Raw genomic sequence first — 20294 nt, forward strand, 5'->3', positions numbered from 1 at the left:
AGAAGTTCGCCCCTTGATGGGGAGAGGCCTTTCTCTCCCTCTAGGCATAAAAAAGGAAGCCTGTTGACCTAATTGCTGCTGTCAGCCATGGGATGAAGCCAATTGGGTGGACAGTAAAGAGGACAGATGGGAAGAAACTTGGTCCTTGACCATATTTGTTATGTCACTAAATCAGGCAACCCTGATTTACCTCTGGACTTCTTATAATGCAAGATAATAAATTTCCTTGTTGTCCAAGCCAATTTGAGCCAGGTTTTCTGACACCCACCTCCAAAAACATCACACTGGATATGTCCTTGTGCATAAGGATTGTTGCCTTTATCCCAAGCAGAACACTGTTCTGGAATGTGGGTGAAGAGTACATAATTCTGAGAAAAACTTTAGGAATGGGATCTGGTACATTCCCAACTATTCCCAACCACTGCCCCAACTATTCTGATGTTAAATGAAAATGCAGAAAATAAAATTCCTTGTACACAATCCCATCTGAGTTAAGCACCCATGTACACGCACAGACACAGACACAGACTTAAGGAAAGAGTGGCAAGAAATGTTAAATGCTTGCTCCAAGGAGGGGATTATTACTAGAGTTTTAATTCTGTTAGATTTGGTTTAGTTTGGTTCTTTATGTTCTTCAGTACTTCCTGACTTTCCTACATGAATATACTCTCCTTGTTATAATTAGACATCAAAAAAAAATAGGTCTGTTTTCCATCTAAATTTATACTCCCTGTCACAAAAGAGGCTTTTTAATTTGTTTAATATAATGGCCAAAAGAAAACAAAGAAGTAGCATATCTAACATAACCTATTGGAAAAGATGAACATTTCTAGTCTTTATCTATACAGTTATGGATTTTTCATTGGTCATGTAATAGAATAGACTATCTTGAGAGCATGAGAATGTCCCATGCTCACTCTAAATCCTCAATTTATAAAATAGTTATTCTTGCTCATTTTCAAGTCCCATTATATAAAATAGAGACACTTGCAAATTGTGAGACCCTCAGGAGATATCATTTAGCATCTTTGGAAAACATAATATTTAATTATCATAGCATGAGGTAGTTTTAATGGCACATTCTAACATTGAGATTGAAAACTGATTTCTGAGAGGAAAATTAAGTGATATTTCCACTCACATGCTTTATTTAAATACAAACTACATGCATAATTATCCTTGATCTCCACTGCCACTTAAAAATAAAAAAGTGAAAATATGAAATACTCATGGAGTTTTTCTTTCTCCATGACGACAGTTACCAAAATGTGTGATAATTACCAAATACCCTCTACATGGTTCATGTACCACTTATGGGTTGGAAGGCCCTGTTTGCTCTACTATAGGATTAAAATTCCAAAGCTAATCTTCCTGCAATCAGACTCATTTGAGACAAGTTTTATTGCAGGAAGGAAGATGGTATCATATTTATTAATTATCTTTAGATATAAAATTTGCATTTTTTATTCAGTCTTTGCTCACCTATATACTTCCTCCCTTTCCCCTCCTCCCAAAAGTAATACATTGATCTTCTTATTTTGCATTACCCATCTACTCTCTAAAATGGCAGGGGCATTTGTAGATTAACAAAGCCAGACAGCCTAACAGATACATCAGAGGTGGTATCTCCCTCTGCAGGTCCTGCCTCTGTAGTAAGTGAGAGATGATAAAGGAAGAGCTGGTAGGCCCTAGGGTGGGACACAGATACTCTGGTTCTTACCCCTGTGAGCATGTGGTAGGACTGCACTTCTCTGAAAATAGGATGGTTGGGATGCCTGGGTGGCTCAGTGGTTGAGCAACTGCCTTCAGCTTAGGTCGTGATCCCAAGATCCTGGGGTCGAGTCCCACATCAGGCTCCCCACAGGGAGCCTGCTTCTTCCTCTGCCTGTGTCTCTGCATCTCTCTCTGTCTCTCATGAATAAATAAAATATTTTTTAAAAAAGAAAAGAAAATAGGATGGTTGTATGACTTCTCATGGCCAATGGTTTGTGTATACACGTGATGAGAGTCACTTCTAAGTAGAAGTTTAAAGAGCTAAGCCTGGGAGGTGGTAGAAGCAGATGTCAAGGTCAAACCTCCAACAGTGTGAGTCCACCATGAGCAGAGGCTTACCCCCAACCAGCACTGGAGAAACAGATTCTGTTAAGTTAAGCCACTGTGATTTGGGGATTGTTTGTTACTGCAGCATAACCAGCCTATACTGATTGTACAGAAAAAAAAAAAAAAAAAAAAAACGGAAAAGAGATTTTGAATTCATTCAAAGGCCTTTCATGCTTCTGTTGAGATGCTCATTTTCCATTTGGTAAACTGTAAGTAAACTCAATGAACTCCATACAAAGTACAAAACCATCTTAGAAATGCTTAATGGTCATGGTGTTATAATCAGAATCTTTTTGTTATAAGCTTGAGTTAAGTAGTTTAACTCTGACACCATGTTTACTGGGTTACTGGGATGAATTTATGGACAGCTGTGAACTTTCTAAAGGGGAGTTTTTAATTTCAGGTTTTCATGTTGATGATAAAAAAAAATCCATCGATATGAGCATATTCTGCATAACTTGGATGGCCAACCTATTCAAGGCAATTGCCAAAGCCCAAGTTTACATTAGTGTTTACATTTCTCCTGGCACCCAATGGTAGTATTTTGTCAAGGCCTAGGGAGTAAAGAACTGAATTAGACATAACATTGAAGTGCTACATTTGTGCCAAAGGAGCTATCAAGAAGCCAACGTGGTCAGCATCTTGTTTTGAGCAAAGATTTGGTTCCAGAAAAACCATACCCCCTTATAACATTAATGTTGTCAATTTGAATTTTACTGCTTTCATTGTTTGGTTTTAATGTAACCTGTAAATTTGTGGGGTTTTTTTTCTTTTACAGTTTTATAAGAACTACAGACATATGAAGTACCTGCCTACTTTTCTGCAATATATGTTTAAGTAATATTATAATACAAACAGTAAAAGTCTACACTTGAGTGGTGTTTAGAGTATGGTTCTGGTTCTAGGATCATTCTTCCTTTAAAAAACCCATAAATAAATAAAAAACAATTCATTTAATTAGAGGTTTAAAATGGCCCCAAACATTGTTCATTTCAGACAGGCTCAAAGCAGATCTCCCTCTTGGAGTATGTTGTTGAGTTACTTGAATTTATTCTCCCAAACTTTATCCACAAAAGTTATCTGAAAACAAAAGTTAGCTCTAGGGTTCTGTGAATCTCCACCTCATGCTTTTGACAGAAGTAACCAGAGAGAAAAAGAAAGATGGGAGCTCTGAAAACCAGAAAAGAATCAGAAAGGATGAAATGAAGGCATTTGTGGTCCTTTTCAAAGGCAAGACCCATTGTAGCAAAAGAGATCTTTCCTTGCACTGACGTCAGTGGGACAGGAAGGCTGCTCTCTCACCATCTTTATACATGTAGTTCTTTGTTACCTTGTTAAGAGCAAGAAGGAATTAATGTGATATTTAAGAATTGGGGCATTCTCCACTGAAAACACTGGCCACAATAGGATCAAAGCAGACTATTCCAACCAGGCACAATGTAGTTCCAGTCCCATTTTTATTAGAGATTGAATCATTTATTTTTGCTAAGCTTTTTAACTAATAAACACTAGCTTTTGTTTCCTGAGACATGTTTCCTCATTACACCTAAGCTACCCATGCCTAAAGATGTACCTAGAGAAGCAGTGGCACATACTAGAAAAGAGGGGCCGATGCAGACCAGTCCCTAAATCCCAGCCACATCAGACAGAGTGCACATATGCACCATCAATAGGATCATGCATATGAAAGTACTTAGAAATCAGCACAATGCTGTCCTAACGTAAAATGAAATCAATGAAGGAGAAGAGAAAGATGTTAGTGAAGGTGGTGAAGACGATGATAGGCTGGATTCTGTTATGGGTTCAGAATAACTGAGTTATCATGTATCATGTACAAAGTCACTCCGGAGAGGAGAAAACCCTGGTGAGACAAGTGCTCTGCCCTCAGCCAGCTTCCAGGCCAGGAGGGAGGTAAAGCAAGAAAATACTCCATCACAGGAGAAGACTGTGGAAAAGAGGGCTCAGTTCTGCTCAAAACAAAGGTTCTTAGCCATTTGGGTTTCTGGCCTAGTTTGAGAGCAGGCCTCTGGACAGAGCCTCGTCTCTTGGCCCCTGGGATGGTTAATTTTATGTAGCCACTTGACTGGTCATGATTTGTTGTTGTCCCACCCCCATGCTAGGCAGTGGGCTCCCAATTCTACGGGAAACCTTGAGCTGCAGTCAGCCTTCATGGAATTTACAGCAGAGCTGTTTGTGTAGAGTTGTTTCCTGCTCTGACCACACTCTTATATATGCTCAGGAAGCACAAATCTCACACATTCCCCATATTATACCATCTTTCTTTGGTGCCATTTACTGTGAAATTGTACCTTGCACCTCCATGTGGCAGGCAGTAGCTGTGCACTCAGCTTTGTGCTCCATCCGCTCAGTCACTATGCTTGGAATTTCCTCATTGTTAGAAACAAATTAACTTCACACATTCATCAAAATGTGATGGTTCACCTGTAAAGGACCGAGGCCATGCACACCATTTGAGGAATAATGTCCCAGAAGAGTAGGAAGGCAAATTCTGTCCATACTGTGAGTTTATTGACTGCCACTCAGTATTCTGGATTTGAAGAGCACTTCTGCAAAACACTTCCCCACCACCTTAAATCTGTTCAACTCTGTATTTTAAAGGGAAAATGCAATTCATCTGATCCTGATTTGTTTGCACTTAACTCATCACAATGTTGTTTTGAAGAAGCTGATGTGCAAAAAGCCTTTTCATCAGCTTTGTGAAGAGCTTTTCTCTTCAAGGGGAAAAAAGAATCAGACAGTGTTTACTGAAGGTAAACAAACCAAAGCCTTAAAAAAAAAAAAAAAAATCCAAGTTTATTTCTAAAGCCTGAACTCACCAAAGGTCAAGGGGGTTTGAGACTTACAGTCCCCGCTCCCTCACCTGAAAAAAGAATGTGGCCCAGAATCAACTGCCTGGCCTTCCAGGCAGAAGCTGGCAAGGCCCTACCGAATGTTCCAGAGCTTCGATGTATGTTTGCTGCAGCCAATAAACACTCCTAATGATGCTCTCAACAAAAGCCCATATTTTGAGCCTTGTTTTCTCTTTTCTTTTCATGTTGTTTCTCTCAGTGAAAGGATCAAAGCAGTGAGGCTACTTTTTCCCCACTCAATCAGACAGGAGTTCTTTGAAGTAAATGTGGTTTTTTGCTTTTGCTTTTTTTTCTTTTGCTCCTTAAGGAAGAATCTCTATAATCAGAGGCTGACTTTGTAAATTTCCTGACACTAGTCCCTTAGCAGGTGCGTGTATGTCATAGGAAGCAGAGCCTGTGCTGTCTTTTTCTTGGATTTCCCCTTCTTGTCTTCCACTTGATGAGATCCACTGGGTTATTTTAATGTGCCCAGGATGGTTGAGAACATCTAAAGACAACATCATCCATTCATCAAAAACATATAAAGACAAAGACACAAGAGTTCAGCTGAACAGAAAAATAAATCAGGGACTTTTGAAAAGGCATTTGTAGTTACAGCTTAAGGCTGTCTTGTAAAAAAAAAAAAGTATCAAAATAACTCCATTAATGATCATCTCAGAAGCAAAATGAAGCTGAAAGCTTGTTACTATGGTTCTTGCTTCCAGGGGGAATTCAGAATATCTTATAAAAAATAATGGGATGGTGAATAAAAAAAAAAAAAGATGCTGAAGTCAAGTTGAACATGAGTTCTTTGGGAGCCTTCCAGTGGCATGTAATGTATAAAACCAGAGATTCACCAAGAATGGGTATCTTCTCATGGGTGATGAATGATTAATAATAGTAGCTAATGCAAATTGAGCACTTACTATGTTCCGGCAGTTGTACCAAACACTTTAATTTCTTTTAAGCTTCAAACCAGCCCTATCAAAGCCAGTGTCCGTGTTAGTCCTAGTTCCTTGACAAGCCTCCCACCTGAGGTTTAAAAGACCCAAGATCAACACAGATTGAAAGTGGCTGAGCTGGAACCCAACCCCAGGTCTGTCTGATGCCAAAGCCCAGGCTCTGGTTTATCATAAGTGGTACATGCGCTTTATCAGCAACCTGTTACTTATAGTCACATTCTTGCTGCTCAAAGGCTGAAGTCATGTCTGTCTGGGTTAAACACACTGAGGCAATAATCAAATTGATTTGAACAAAATTCCTTTCTCGCTATTAATTAACTCAAGGAAAGAAATTGTTTTACAGATGTTTCCAGACATTTCTCTCCACACTGCCCTTTGTAGAGTGGTAGTATGGACCTACTTCCCTGTACATTTTCCACATCAAAGATGCAATAGGATTATCGAAACCCATCAAACTACATTTAAAATGCCAGCATTTTATCATATGTAAGTTATACCTCAGAACAAGTTGTTTCAAAAAGAAAGATCCCAGAACATTCAATGGGACATGCTGTCAATATGTTTTCGGATATGTCCTCAATTTTACATCAAATTATTCTTAAGTTAGATGCTGCGACATTGCCCCTTGTGCATGTTAGTTCCCTATAGATCAACTTTTAAAAGCTTTAAAATAAAACATGCTTGTGCCATATAATCTGCAATGATTTTCACCTTCGTTCTAGGATACATTTTAACCTAGAGGGAAGATTTTCTGTACCAGTAAGTGCACTAGGTGAATGGGACTTCTTTCACTGTCTTCCTTCTTTGCCTTCCTTCTAGCTTCCCCTCCTCCTGCCCCAACACTCAGCTGGACTACATCTCCCAGTCTCCCCTGCAGGTAGGTCATAGCCCTGTGACTGAGTTCTGCCCAATAAGATATGAGCAGAAGTGATGTGTGTCAAAACCTCCTCAAGTCTCTGCTCCACTCTTTTTCCCATCTACTGTCTGCAAGTGACGAATTCTGAGACCTTTGAGGCACAAGACACAGAAACCTGGGTCTCTAAATCGGAGTGTAAGAGATCACCTTCCCATCCAGCACCTTTAGAGGAGCAAGGACTCACTTCTGTGGTGTTAAGCCAGTGCAACATGGGGATTTTATATTACAACTAGCGCTAGTGTACCTGTAGGCTTTCTTTCTTTGCCTTTTTTTCTTTCTTTCAATAATATCTGCTGTAGGATTGTCTACATCCCTTAGAGACCAGCTCAATGTACCAAAATTAAAAGACTCTTCAGAGAAATGCTATAGAACTTTGAAAAATGGGAATATTCAGAAAAGAAACTTCCCATTTATAAAGGCTGTTATCTGACTCATCATTCATTCACCCTTTTGTTGGAAATGGTCTTCCCACATTTCTTTGTGAAACCACCCTCCTCTGAGCCCAGCCATGTGATTTATTTTTTAAAATTATTTTCTTATTATTTTTCAAATGTTAAATTCAACTAATTAACATATAGTGTATTATTAGTTTCAGAGATAGAGCTCAGTGATTCATCAGTTGCATACAACCCCCAGTGCTCATTACTTCCCATGTCCTCCTTAATGCCCGTCACCCACTTACCCCATCTGCCCACCCACCTCTCCTCCAGAAACCCTCTGTTTGTAGTTAGGAGCTAGACTCTGGAGCCAGCTACGTGATTTGGATGAGATGGAAACCCCATCAGTGTGTGAACCCAGATTGGTTTAGGCCAACCAGTACTCCTGACCCTCTGGCTCCAGTTGATTGGCCACTGAAACACAGGAGGGGCAGTGCTGAGTCCATCTAGCAAAGACAAGATTCCTCCCCTTCTGCCTAAGCTAATGCAAGAGGCCCTCTCACTCAGCCCAGAGAGTGCATTACAATGATGTTAGAGCCTGGAGCTCTGTGGCTTTTTTTTCTTTCAAGAATAACCTTTTTTTTTTTTTTTTTTTTTAAGAACAGTTTTAGGTTTTCAGCAAAATTGAGAAGAGATAGAGATTTCCCCTATACCTCTGGCCCCATACATGCTCAGCCTCCCCCACTACCAACATCCAACACCAGAGCAGTATTTTTGCTATGAACAATGAACCTACACTGACACATCTTCACCACACAAAGTCCATAGTTTACATTACAGATAGTTCTTGGTGTTGTACATCCCATGGGTTTGGACACCTGCATAATGACATGTTCTACTATTACATCATTCAGAATACTGTATCATATGGAATGGTTTCACTGCCTAAAAATCCTCTGATTTTTTTACTGATCTTTTCATTGTCAGCAGAGTTTTGGCTTTTCCAGAATGTCATAGAGTTAGAATCATACAGTTTTCACATTGGCTTCTTTCACTTAGTAAGATGCATTTAAGTCTCCTCCATGTTTTTCTATGGCTTGATAGTGCTTCATTTTAGAGCCAAATAATATTCCCACTGTCTGAATGTGCCACAGTTTGTTTATCTATTCACCTACTGATAGACATCTTGGTCATTTTCAAGTTTTGGCAATTGTTAATAAAGCTCCTATAAACATCTATGTGCAAGTGTTCATGGACACAAGTTTTCAACTTCTTTGGGGAAATACCAAACTGCATAATTGCTAGATTGTGTGGTAAGAGCATGTTTAGTTTTATAAGATACCATCAAACTATATACGAAAGTGGTTGTATCATTTTGGATTCTTATCGGCAGTGAATGAGAGTTCCTGTTGCTCCACATCCTCTCCAGGACTCAGTGTTGTCAGTGTTCCAGATTCCAGCCATTCTAATAGATATATAGTGGTATCTCATTGTTGTTCTAATTTGCATTTCCCTAATGACTTATGACATGGAACATCCTGCCCTATGCTGATTGGCCATCTATACATCTTCTTTGGTGAGATGTTCTGTGGCTATTTTACTGCTGCCCGAGAGAAGCCAGCCTGCCAGGTGTGCTGTGTGAAGCCTGCAGATGGAGATGCTGCTCCATGGGGAAACTCTGAGGAATTAGGGGAAATGGGTCATAAAGGACTTCATCTTACTATCAAGATCAGCACTGACCTCTAGCATCTGGTCTTCTGGACTTCTCAGATTTTTAGGTATTACTCTCTTACAGTTCAACCAATTTGAGTTAAGTTTTCAGTCCTAAATTATGCAAATTTTCTATTCATTCACTCATTCTGAATTTTGCTGAGTAAGGAAGTATAATAATTACTATGAATTTCAAAATGGACCAAGGAAAACTCACTACTGAAGATACTTATCGAAATGTTCATATTATTGTCTGCCTTATGAAGATCGTTTTGTTTTTTTTTCCTTCTTTCACAATTAGTAAAGCTTCCAAATCAAGCCTAATGATAATGCTACAATCACTCCTGAAATGATCATGGAGCCTCAGAATTCAGGAAGAATTTGAGCAGGACCATAACTGACTGTCAAAGCATTAACAGGCAATGCATTTATTTGTACCTCCTGCACTGTAATATATACTCGTTATGCAAGTTAAAGTTATAATCACTTGTTCTAATGCATCATGTTTTCAAACCTTATGTGGAAAACAATATGTAACTTTAGCTCAGGTGGTGGTGTAACTCTAAGACCTTTCACCAATTGCTCTGAATCTTAGTTCACTCTCCCTGTGTCTCTGGTCCCCATGACCGTTTATTCATTCATTCATTCTATCATTTGTTCATTCTAAATTTGAGTGGGTACAGATTGATGATGTAGAAAAGTGACTGCTACAGGAACCTGTGATAGTGAGTGTGCCATTGAACCTGTAGTTACTTTTACTTTGTTTTCGTTCAGTCCTTTCTTATCTTGACTGCCTGTATAAGTCAATATTCTTTTGGTGACAAGTGACAAACCTCATCTCCCCCAAATGACATAATCAAGAGAGGGAGATAATCTACTGGCTGGGCAACCCACACACCCTGGGAAGGTCCAGCATGATTGGACCCAGGGCTTGGGCAGCACCAGGAGGCTATTCAGTCTCAGGCTCCTTGTGTCGTGTCTCTGATCTCTATGACCGCTTTCTCCTGATGTGGTCACCCTCTGCAGCTTGTGCTGTAATCACAGCTTCAAATCTAGCAGAAAAGAGCCTTCCCCAAGGGTACTGTTTGGTTCAAATGCCCATTTCTGAACCAATCACTGTGGCTGGCGTGGGGGGTAGGGTGAGGAATGCAATGCTCTGATTGGTCAGGACTGTATTGCTTATAAATCTTCTGGAACATCTTCCTGTCCTGTTCCCACCATAGCTACCAGCTGGGTGCTGTTTGCTCTTATCAAGCACAGGATAGCGGAAATGTGGTTGGTTTTACAGCCAGATGAATCTGAGTTCAAACCTAGTTCCATCTGTTTCTAGATTGAGTGAGCAATTAAGCTCTCTGAGCCGCAGTTTACTTATCAGTCCAGAGTAAACATGCAACAAGCATTAGATTCCTGTTCTCTTCTCATTATTTCTTATTGCAACAGCAGTGACACCTAGAGTTTTCCAGGCATGACCGATGGTCTCTGACGGTCCTAGGGGTATAATATAGCTTCCCAACATTTTGTGGCTAGGGCACTAAAACTAAACTGTACAAGTTCTGAGACTAAGAGAAACCATCCCTTTTTAGTGGAGAATTTGCCTTCACGTAGTAAACATTTTACTCCCAAAACGTATTTTGCTGACACAGTCATCACAGTTCTACAACTCAGCTAGCTAAGCTAAAAATGGAGAAATGGAGATAGACTAGCTTCTCTCCAGCACTCAAATGAGGATAGCAATCTTTTCCTGGAAGGAAGTGGCCCCCATTGGGGAGGTGACCGAATTCTAGGTGCTTTGCCAGCCCTTGCCCCTGACACTGCCACCTAGCGGGAGACAGGACTCTGGCCATTTGAGCAAGTTAGACTCTGACAGCCGCCCCCCCAACGCTCCCCACCCCCCACACCCCCCACCCCCAGGAGTGGTAAACACCATGCCTGCCGCTTTAAGCAAACCCTCTATCTCCAAGTTTCCAAGTCCTTTTAAAGTAAACTAAGCTGTTTGCAAAGACAATGCCTTGACCAGTCCCAATAGGGCTAGACCAAGAGACTAGCTTGGTTTCCAGTAGTAGTAATAGCCACCCTAGAGTTGCTCACTGCAGAAGCCCTCCCAACTCAAGGTTTTTCTTCCCTTCCTCAATGCATCAAAACTTACCTGTTGTATGGCTCTTTCCCTCAGATCTTTGCCAACCACTCGATCAGCCAACCAACCTGATAATGTGATGCCTTCTTGCCCATCATAGCATTTCCCAAATAATGTGTGGTTTTTCTGTTTTGTTTTGTTTTGTTTTTAAGCAGAAGCCTGTTTGAGACAAACTACCTGCCTCAACACAAAAAAGTACATCTAAAAATTCTGGTGGAGTAAGTGTGGTTGAGAAGATTCTCTGTGTGTCCTAGAAATCCTATCAGTTTAAGTTTGGCTCAAAGTACACCATACCATAGACACTGGGCTCAGGTCTTGAGGCAGTTAGAATTCCAGAGGAAACGTAGCTGTTGGTACATCTAAATTCCTGCCATGTTGTATTAAGCTTCTGGGTAGGGGGCTTTATAATTGCAATGCTTTCATCATTCTGTGCATTTTCTCACCAGGCTACATAAAACATCATTATAAAGTTCTCTTTTTTTTTGAAAATCTCCGGAAGGAAGTATCTATTTTATCAATCTACACTTTTAGAAACATTATGGTTCCAAGCTTTTTAAAGGAACTTCTTTTTTCTCTTCTGTTTTCTTTAGCTGACCTTCAGAGACTGACCCATTAAAGTGTGCCTGAAGTATGCAAAGCCCAAATGGAAAAGAGACACGTATTCATTTCACCTTGGGTTACTCCAACACTCTAACTCCTGCTTTTGAAAGGTGCATAGCAGTATTACCCCCATGGAGGTTCCTGTTCAAGATCCTGATAGACTGTAATTCTGGCTTACCCAAAAACCACTGAGGGAACGCTTCCCAGAGGAGTTTACCCTCCTCCCACAGGCCCCAAATCTTAGCGATTTGCACCCCAAAATAGACCGACACACATACCTCACTGATGCTCAATTTTAGTCCCAGTCACACCTGGATCTTATGCATTTTATAGGCACTTTAATATTGAGGACATTTCTTAGAAACAGACCTGTTTAAACTTCCATAAAATTGGCCAGAGAGAAGGTATTGACATGGCTGGGGCTGAGGCCACGAATTTTGAGAACTGACCTCTAATAACAGCAAGGATTGTCATTTTTGTCCAGGTTAGGAGGGATGGAATTGGTTCAAACCTCTGCTTCCCTGTGCCATGAGACAGCTCAAACAGTGGAGAGAGCCCCAGCTGAGGAATCAGGAGACCTGAGACTCTGCCAAGAGCTAGAATGCTGTGAAGGTGACAAACTGTCCTCAAAGGCTCAGTCTCCCTGTTTGCAAAATGAGGTGGGGCGTGGAAAGTTTGGCCTAAATCAGACTCAACCTCCTCATTGTTGGGACGCTAGGAGGGGAAGGCTTTCGCTTCCAAGAAACAGAGGAGAGGTGTGGACCTTCTCCCTACAAAGTATACTGAGATCCAAAATATTACCTAGAATTGAAGGCCCAAGAGTTATCAGGTTCAAACTGCCAAGCAAGGTACCCTCAAAACTTCCTTCTCCCAGCAAAATTACAGCAAGACAAATAGTTGATTCTTCTTTCTAGAACTCTGATGGTCATTCTCAAGTCTTCTTTTCCTTTCATCTCCACCCCCACACTTCATCTGCCATGATTACCTGTCATATGAACACAAGAGAAATGCAAGGTTCACTTCTCTCTACCTGCCCCACTTCCCACCTACTGCATGCCCCCCATGACAGCCCTCACCCTCTCACTCTGACCTCCTATGGTCCATTCCTTCACACACATGACTCCTCTGCCCATCGGCTCTCTCAGCCCGTTGCCCACCACTCTCTACCACCAGCCTTACTTTCCTGTTTTCTGTACCCTTGTCTCTGCCAAACTCATTCCTGCTCTAAGGTCCCCTCTGCCCAGACCGCTCCATCCCTATAGGCTCACATAAGTCTCAGCTCAAATGCCAACCCCTCACCTCACATGGAGAAGCCTACCTCCAACACTTGTTTCCCATCCTCCTGCCTTGATGTCTTCACAGACATCACTCATCATGCATTCATCATTGACCAGTGTGATCCTGTTTCTGTATGGTTTCCTAGTTTACAATCCATCCCCCACCCCATCCTGCTACCAAAATGTAAGTCCTAGAGGAGGTCCTTGCTATGTATGGATTGTAAACTAGGATATTTGCTATGTTTCTGGGCCATGGTGGCTGCTTACTACATATTTGTTAAATTCATTAAATAAGATAATAGTTAAATCATTCTTTTGACATTGTATAATAAAACTAACAGACTGGCTCCTGTTTTAAAATATTTTAATTGATTCTCATGAAGACAGCAGTGGAATGCCATTAATTAGCCCTTAGAATTTATTTCTCTAGATTAAATTACTCTTATTCCTCTGAGCCTTCTCACCAGTGTTATTCTTGTCCTCTTAATCACTTTCCAGGACCTTCCCTGGAGGCTCTCCAATTTCTTCTTGTCCTCCCAAGAAGTTGGATAACCTTGTTCTTAGTGGGACCCATTCTGAACCTGCAGAGAAGTTAGGGCAATAACTCTGCATGGCAGAAGGCTTCAGAGTTTGGTTTTCTAAGCTGGCATAACTTCAGATCTGGCCACTTTCTAGCAAGGTCGCCTTGAACGAGGCCCTCTCTCTGCCTCCGTCTCCTCCTCTGTAAACCAGTGATGACAAAATCATCTCATAGGGCCGTCTGTAGTGAAGCTTTGCGGAATTTTCTCCTACATAGCATTTAGCACAGGGCCTCGTACACACAAAAACCTCAGCAAATACTAACTATTGCTAATAATGAAACTAAAACTATAGCCACTTGAAATAAACAGGAGAGCATAAAAGGGAGCTGAGCTGCTGAGCTGTATGCAGAAGGCATGTTAGATGATTTGGGATTTTGTAGGGAAGAAAAGGTAGGTGAAGGAACAGGTTATTTATTAGAACTCTGAATAAAGCAAAGAGGAAAAGAAAGCCTATCTGCCACCTGTGGTTGGAGTGGCACTCATGAAACAGACATCACTAATTGTAGTGTGCACAGTGAAAGAGCGGGGAACATGGAGTGGAAGCGTGTATAAGGGGGCAAAAGGTGAAGCTGCTCCAAAGGAAATAACACCTCCTTTCACTTGGTGCAAGATGAGCTAATGCAAGGATATCAACCCGGTTTCAGATTTCGCATACCGGCCTTTTTGAATGCAGAGACCCTCAGCCCCAGAGGAGAGGCAGAGGCCTGGCTTCATTTCCTTCAGGGCCCCGACCTCCACAGAGACACTGTAGCAGCCATCCTTGTCAATGGAAGGCCTCGGAGGTCCCAGTTGGCTGTGAGAGTCCTTGGGCATCAAACTCAGACTATTTTGAGGAGAGCACACACTTTGGTAATGATGAAGCACAAGTGGGCCTACCCTGAAGGCCCCCCAGAAATTACAATTTTCAAATGGAGTTGCGTGAGCCTCCAAAGACCTAGAGAGCAGGTTCAGTCAGGGCACCCAGATGGTGGAATACTAAACAGCCACAAAAAAGCATGAATCCGATCTCCACATTTTGACATAGAAAGATGCCCAAATATGTGGTTTACAGACAAAAGGAAGGAGCAAGATTCTCTGTGGGATTCAGGTCAGAGAGAACCTTACCCTCCTCCTCTTCTTTACGCATGCAGAGAGGAGTCCTACAGCAAACACCTCCCATCCCTGTCTACACCCTTGACTCATCCCTGACTCATGCCTCCCCAGGACAGCTGGCCATCCCCTGCGCCATGTTCCCCAAAGAGCAAGAAAGTGGAGAAAGAATCCAAGGCTTCCTAGATCTTGAGCTGCCTGCTCCTAGACGTGATAGGTGCTCAACCCATCTCTCCAGCTATCTCTCAGCCCTTTTCCTGGGCTTCATATCCCCAGGTTAGAAACCTGTAGGATGGGGGCAAAGGAGAGGTGAGCAGACCCACCCTTCTCTCTCTCTGTCTAGCTCCTCTTCCTACATTAGGGAGTAGGGATCAGGCCAGCCCTGCCCTGCTATGAGCCTGCCTATCTCCAATTTGAGGTGTCTTTATGGCCTTACCCTCCACCAACTCCTCCAGTCCAACCATTACCAGAAAGCTGTGAAAAATATAAAAGTTTAAAGATAAGAGTATGCTCCTGTATAATTGAATGCAGGCTAGCCCAGGGACTTGTTTACAACCAGTAGAATATGGCAAGAGTGATGGGATGTCCCTTTGTGATTAGGTGATATCAGACAGTAATTTCCAGATTGGAAGACTCTCTCTTGCTGGCTCTGATGAAGCCAGCTGCCATGGACAAGCCCACACAGTAAGGAACAGAGGGCAGCCTCTGGCCAATAGTCAGTAAGGATCTGAGGCCCTCCTCAGTCCCAGGGCTCACAAGGACTGCCAACAACCACATGCACTTGGAAGTGGGTCCATCCTCAGTCCAGTCTCAGGGAGCCCCCAAGGCACGTTCCTTACAGGCTTGCAAGATCCTGAGCAAATGGCCCAGCAAGCTACACCTATCTGGACTCCTGACCTGCAGAACTGGCAAAATGATAAATGCGTGTTTCCTTAAGTCCCGAAGTTTATGGTATTAATTTGTTATGCAGCAATAGGCAACAGAAATAAGAAGCAACATAAAATGAAAGGCTCTATAGTCTGGTGGTTAAGGGCCCAGGCTATGGAGCCCAGTTGCCTGCCTTCAAATCCTGCTCCCCACCCCTTCTACTTGACATCTCTAATACTGAATTTCCTCATCTTTAGCACAAGGGTAGGATTCGATGCCCACTCCCATCCTTACACTCAGCCTTGTAGTAAGGATCCTAAGAGTTAACGCAGGTGAAGTGCTTGAATCAATGCGTGTCCCGTCACAGCCCAATGGAATATTGGTGCTTGCTGGTTTGTGCCCGCTCATGCTCCTTGCTCTTGCCTCCAGAATACTTGAGCAATCATCTCTTAGGAGTACTGTAGAAATTTCTACATTCGAAGATAAAACCTTTCTATTTTTTATAATAAGCATTCATAAATTTATATTTGGAAAAAGCAAAAAATTCTTTTTAAAATTCTCATTAGCTTTCTGATGAGCCCTTCTGAGGATGGGATCTCTCTCAGGTTGCTATAAATGACAAATATCTGTGCAAACCAGCTTAAACAAAATGGGGAAGGAGTTATAGAAGGGACTCTGGGTGTGGCACAGAATAGGAGGCTAGTAAATGTCTAGGAGCCTTGCAGGAGGCTGCACTGGGGCCAGTTAGTATGGCTGATACAGCAGGCAAGGCTTCAGCCTCTCTTGGCCACGTGATCTCTCCCTGCACCTTTTCTTTTGGCTTCTCTCAGTTCAGAGTCGGAGGTGGTGATGACCCATGTTGTTTCTATGACCAGATATCCAACAAAACTGATTAGCTACTCCTTGTCCCAATCCCAAATTCCCTCAGAAGAGAATCTGATTGGTCAGATGAACCCTCATGGTCCTATCAGCAATGATGTGAGAGGGAAGTAGGGTCCCCTAATATAAACTGGATAGTTAATACTACACCAGGTAGTGGCAGGACGGGTTGCAAAGAGGAAGGGGAACGACATCCCCAAAGGGTGTCTGTATCTAGTCCATTCCTTCTTTTTGCTAAGGAACAGCAAAGGAATTGAGAGCAATGCCCAAGAAGCTTCCAGAGACTTCTGGACAAGAGATGGTGTTTGCCACGAATATTGGAAACCACTAGAAATATCTCATTTGGAAATGAATTTAACGTCTTTTTAATTGGTTGGATTCATCCTTTTCTCCTTGATACTCTAATCTGTATGAAGTTGTTGCTATCCTATTGGGCATAGAATACCAAAAGTAAAAGAAGGTGGCTCTGCCCAGTTGATACTCAGCCTCAGTGCCACAAGTTCAACAATGTTTGTGGGGCCATGGGAATTGGTATTAACTATGCCAGTTCATGGGCCAGCGTGCACATTATCCATAACTTAACTTAAAGGAAAATGTGTCCCTCTTGCTTTATTCTCATAAAAGTAACAATTTTAAACAAAGTATGGCTCAGGTCCAAGGCAAACTCTGCATCTCATGCACTGATGCTAAAGATTAAAAAAAACCATCCAACTTGAAATTATACCTCACTTAGTAGAAACATTATCTGCAATTAGCATAATTATCCAGTGAACATTCAAAGGGGAAAAACTAATTACTAGGATCAGAGGTTCTCTGGGTTGGAAGGAAACTCATAGGTCAGTGTAAATACCTGCCCTCTCCCTTCACCCTCCCCAACCTCCAATAGGTATAGGAATTCCCTTTACCATGTCCCTATCCCCTACCAGGTAGACATTGATTCTGCTTCCCACCACCATCGAAACAGCACCTTCCATTTCTGGGTAACTCTAGCCATCAGGAAATCTTGACTCAAGTAGGACTAAAAGTTGACTTCCTTATAAAGTCTACCAGTTGGTACAACATCTGCCCAAACTTTGTGTCTGGAGCCTCATAAACAAATCCTTTTCTGCATACCAAGCAGAAATATCTCCTCACATTTGCAAAGTAAGCTATGCCCAGTGGCAGATATACTTGGTTGCCCACCCGGCTGCCATTTCTCACACCTCCTCTTTCTGAGCTAAGAAAATGCCAGTTTTGTTTCCTTATAAGATGGGCAGAAATACACCTAAAGGGGCACCTGGGTGGCTCAGTGGTTGAGTATCTGCCTTTGGCTTAGGTTGTGATCCCAGGATCCTGGGATCAAGTCCCACATCAGGATCCCCACAGGGAGCCTGCTTCTCCCTCTGCCTATGTCTCTGCCTCTCTCTGCGTGTCTCTAATGAATAAATAAATAATATCTTTTAAAAAAAAAAAAAAAGGAAATAAATACACCCAAGAAGGAAAGAAAGGCATCCTTTCCCCAGCCCCAGAGATTAAGTTTAGTCAGTCTTTGAAACTGAAGGGCCAAAGGGATGAGCATCTGACACAGCCTGCCTACAGATATAAGGGAAGCCCACTGAGAAACTTTTGAAAAAGTTTTTGGTCCCTAATGGAAGGGTGATATGTTTGAAAGAGCCCAGGGGCTGTGCCTCTTCCCACTCCTCCCTTGAATGCATTTGTGTGAAGTGTGATGCTTGGATCTCTGGCAATCATCTTGTTCCATGAAGTGACAAACTTCAGACCAAGAAGCCAACATGCTGAAAATGCAGAACATAAATCTCGAAGGAGCCCAGGCCTTAGAAGATACTGGTAAGCCACTGCTGCTTCCCCTGGAGTGGCCTACCTCCAGACATCTTGTTCTATTAGATGATCACGTTTTTATCACATAACCACTATGAGTTGAGCTTTCTATAAGTTGTAATAAAAGCATGTTTTAACCAATAACAGCTCACCAGAGCTGTAGTTTCCATCTTCCTAGATTTTTTTTTTTTAATTTTTTAAATTTATTATTTATGATAGTCACAGAGAGAGAGAGAGAGAGAGAGAGGCAGAGACACAGGCAGAGGGAGAAGCAGGCTCCATGCACCGGGAGCCCGACGTGGGATTCGATCCCGGGTCTCCAGGATTGCGCCCTGGGCTAAAAGCAGGCGCCAAACCGCTGCACCACCCAGGGATCCCTCTTCCTAGATTTATATGACAGTTCAAGCCCCAACCTCAGCCCCATCATCCTAAACTCTCCCCTCAATACAATCCCTGTTAGTCAAGTGTGGTAAAGAATACCTTACATGGGACCCCCCAGTGAAAGCCACCCAAGATAGAGCTGTGTTGTCTCTATTCTCACACCACAACTTCACTTCCTTAGCAGCCACCTCATCTTGAGGTTGCCATTGGCTACAATGCATGACTATTTCCCAGATGCCTAGGCTGCGTCCCTTACCTGCCATTCTCTCTGCAAGATGTCATTCAGACCCAAGTGCTGAACTTTGTGTTGGTCTCTTCACAGCTGAAAAATATTGCTTTGGCTCATTATTCTCTCATCCAGTCTATTAGCTCTACTCACAACCCCATGGCAGCCTGGAAATCTGATCAGCATGCCATCAATGTACTCACCCACTCAGCTCTGAAAAAAAAAGAAAACAACACTGAATAAGATAGCAAGTAGAGACTAAATGCAAACACAATACTAGCAGTTGGTCTGACAATAACAGACCTACCAGTGTCTCCAAAAATACACCAACTTGATATCCATTTGGACTGAACCTTTTCTGGTATTAATACCAGCAGGAGAAGAAGAGGAGATTCATCCCACAAGCATTAACAGTGCTGAGAACGGAATAGTAAAGGGTGCTTGACATACCCCATGGGTCATTTTTTTTTTAAGATTTTTATTTATTTATTCTTGAGAAAGAGAGAGAGAGAGAGTCAGAGACACAGGCAGAGGGAGAAGCAGGCTCCATCCCGGGAGACGTGGGACTCAATCCTGGGTCTCCAGGATCACGCCCCGGGCCAAAGGCAGGCACTAAACCGCTGAGCCACCCAGGCTGCCCTCTCATAGGTCATTATTATGGCAGCCATCAGCCTCCCCATTCTGGGTGCCCTATAATTGCAGCTTGTTAGGTTATGTGCAACAAAACATAAGTTGAAAGGAAGTCCTAGAGGTTTAAGAGCTTTGTTCCAAAAAGACTGTATTTTATAGAATGCAGCTATTTGTTCCATAACAGTAGAACATTGTCATGATTTATAAAGCAAAGCAAAGATATATAGTTTGCCACCCTAATAATATATGTTTTCATTCTAGACATAATAAGCAGATCCAAAGTAAGGAGAACTCCTAGATAAAATCAGATACCAAGAATGTGAGAGATAAAGAAAGAAAGAAAAAAATGGGAAAAGGAAAATGAATTCTAGAAAGGTAATAAGAATACCTGCTTTTGCACTTCCTAAACTTTACCCTTCAATCCTATTGATCACATTCAGGTTCATCTCCAACTCTCACCATCATTCCACAATATAGCCTCTAGTACCATCACCACCACTGCCGCCACCATTACTGCTGCCACTACCAGCACCACTACCACCACAACCATTACTGAGGCTGCTACCAACACCACCACCACACCATCATTACTGCTGCCACTACCAGCAACACCATCACCAACTTCATCTCTCCACAATTATCAACACCACTAACACCATTGTTGCCACTACCATCATCAACAGTATCACTTCACCTACCACCATCTGCATGAACAACATTCATGATCTTCCCTGAGCCATCGCCCCATGTTCTCTAGAGGACAAGAAGACCTGGGCTATAGTCCTGGTTCTGCTTATTAATTGAACTGATGACCTTGAGCAAGTCAATTTACTCCTTTGCATTTCAGATCAATAAACGCATTTTGAATGAAAGAAAAAATTAATATCATATGGGACTA

The 20294-nt window shown here is 42.1% G+C and overlaps 1 protein-coding gene and 1 long non-coding RNA gene across 6 annotated transcripts in view; one reads left to right on the forward strand and one right to left on the reverse strand.

The window, feature by feature from the left end:
• The window catches only part of LOC144289894 (uncharacterized), a 79175-nt gene that overhangs the window by 36042 nt on the left and 22839 nt on the right, over positions 1 to 20294 (reverse strand). Inside the window, exon 1 of one of the 4 annotated variants that reach the window (XR_013357843.1) lies at positions 18797 to 19067. The exons of the other annotated variants lie outside the window; for them this stretch is intronic. The gene's annotated coding sequence lies outside the window, so the exon portion shown is untranslated. Of the gene's footprint in view, positions 1 to 18796; positions 19068 to 20294 lie in introns of those variants that run through there. 4 annotated transcript variants of the gene reach the window in all.
• Positions 8727 to 20258, forward strand: LOC144289896 (uncharacterized). 2 transcript variants are annotated; one of them, XR_013357844.1, is made up of 3 exons: positions 8727 to 9333; positions 11639 to 11758; positions 19837 to 20258. It is a non-coding gene; the product is annotated as an uncharacterized LOC144289896 (long non-coding RNA). The 2 variants fall into 2 exon arrangements; XR_013357845.1 differs by lacking the exon at positions 19837 to 20258 and adding an exon at positions 12133 to 13409.

This window comes from Canis aureus, chromosome 19 (assembly GCF_053574225.1).
Source record: "Canis aureus isolate CA01 chromosome 19, VMU_Caureus_v.1.0, whole genome shotgun sequence".
NCBI classification, from domain to species: domain Eukaryota; kingdom Metazoa; phylum Chordata; class Mammalia; order Carnivora; family Canidae; genus Canis; species Canis aureus.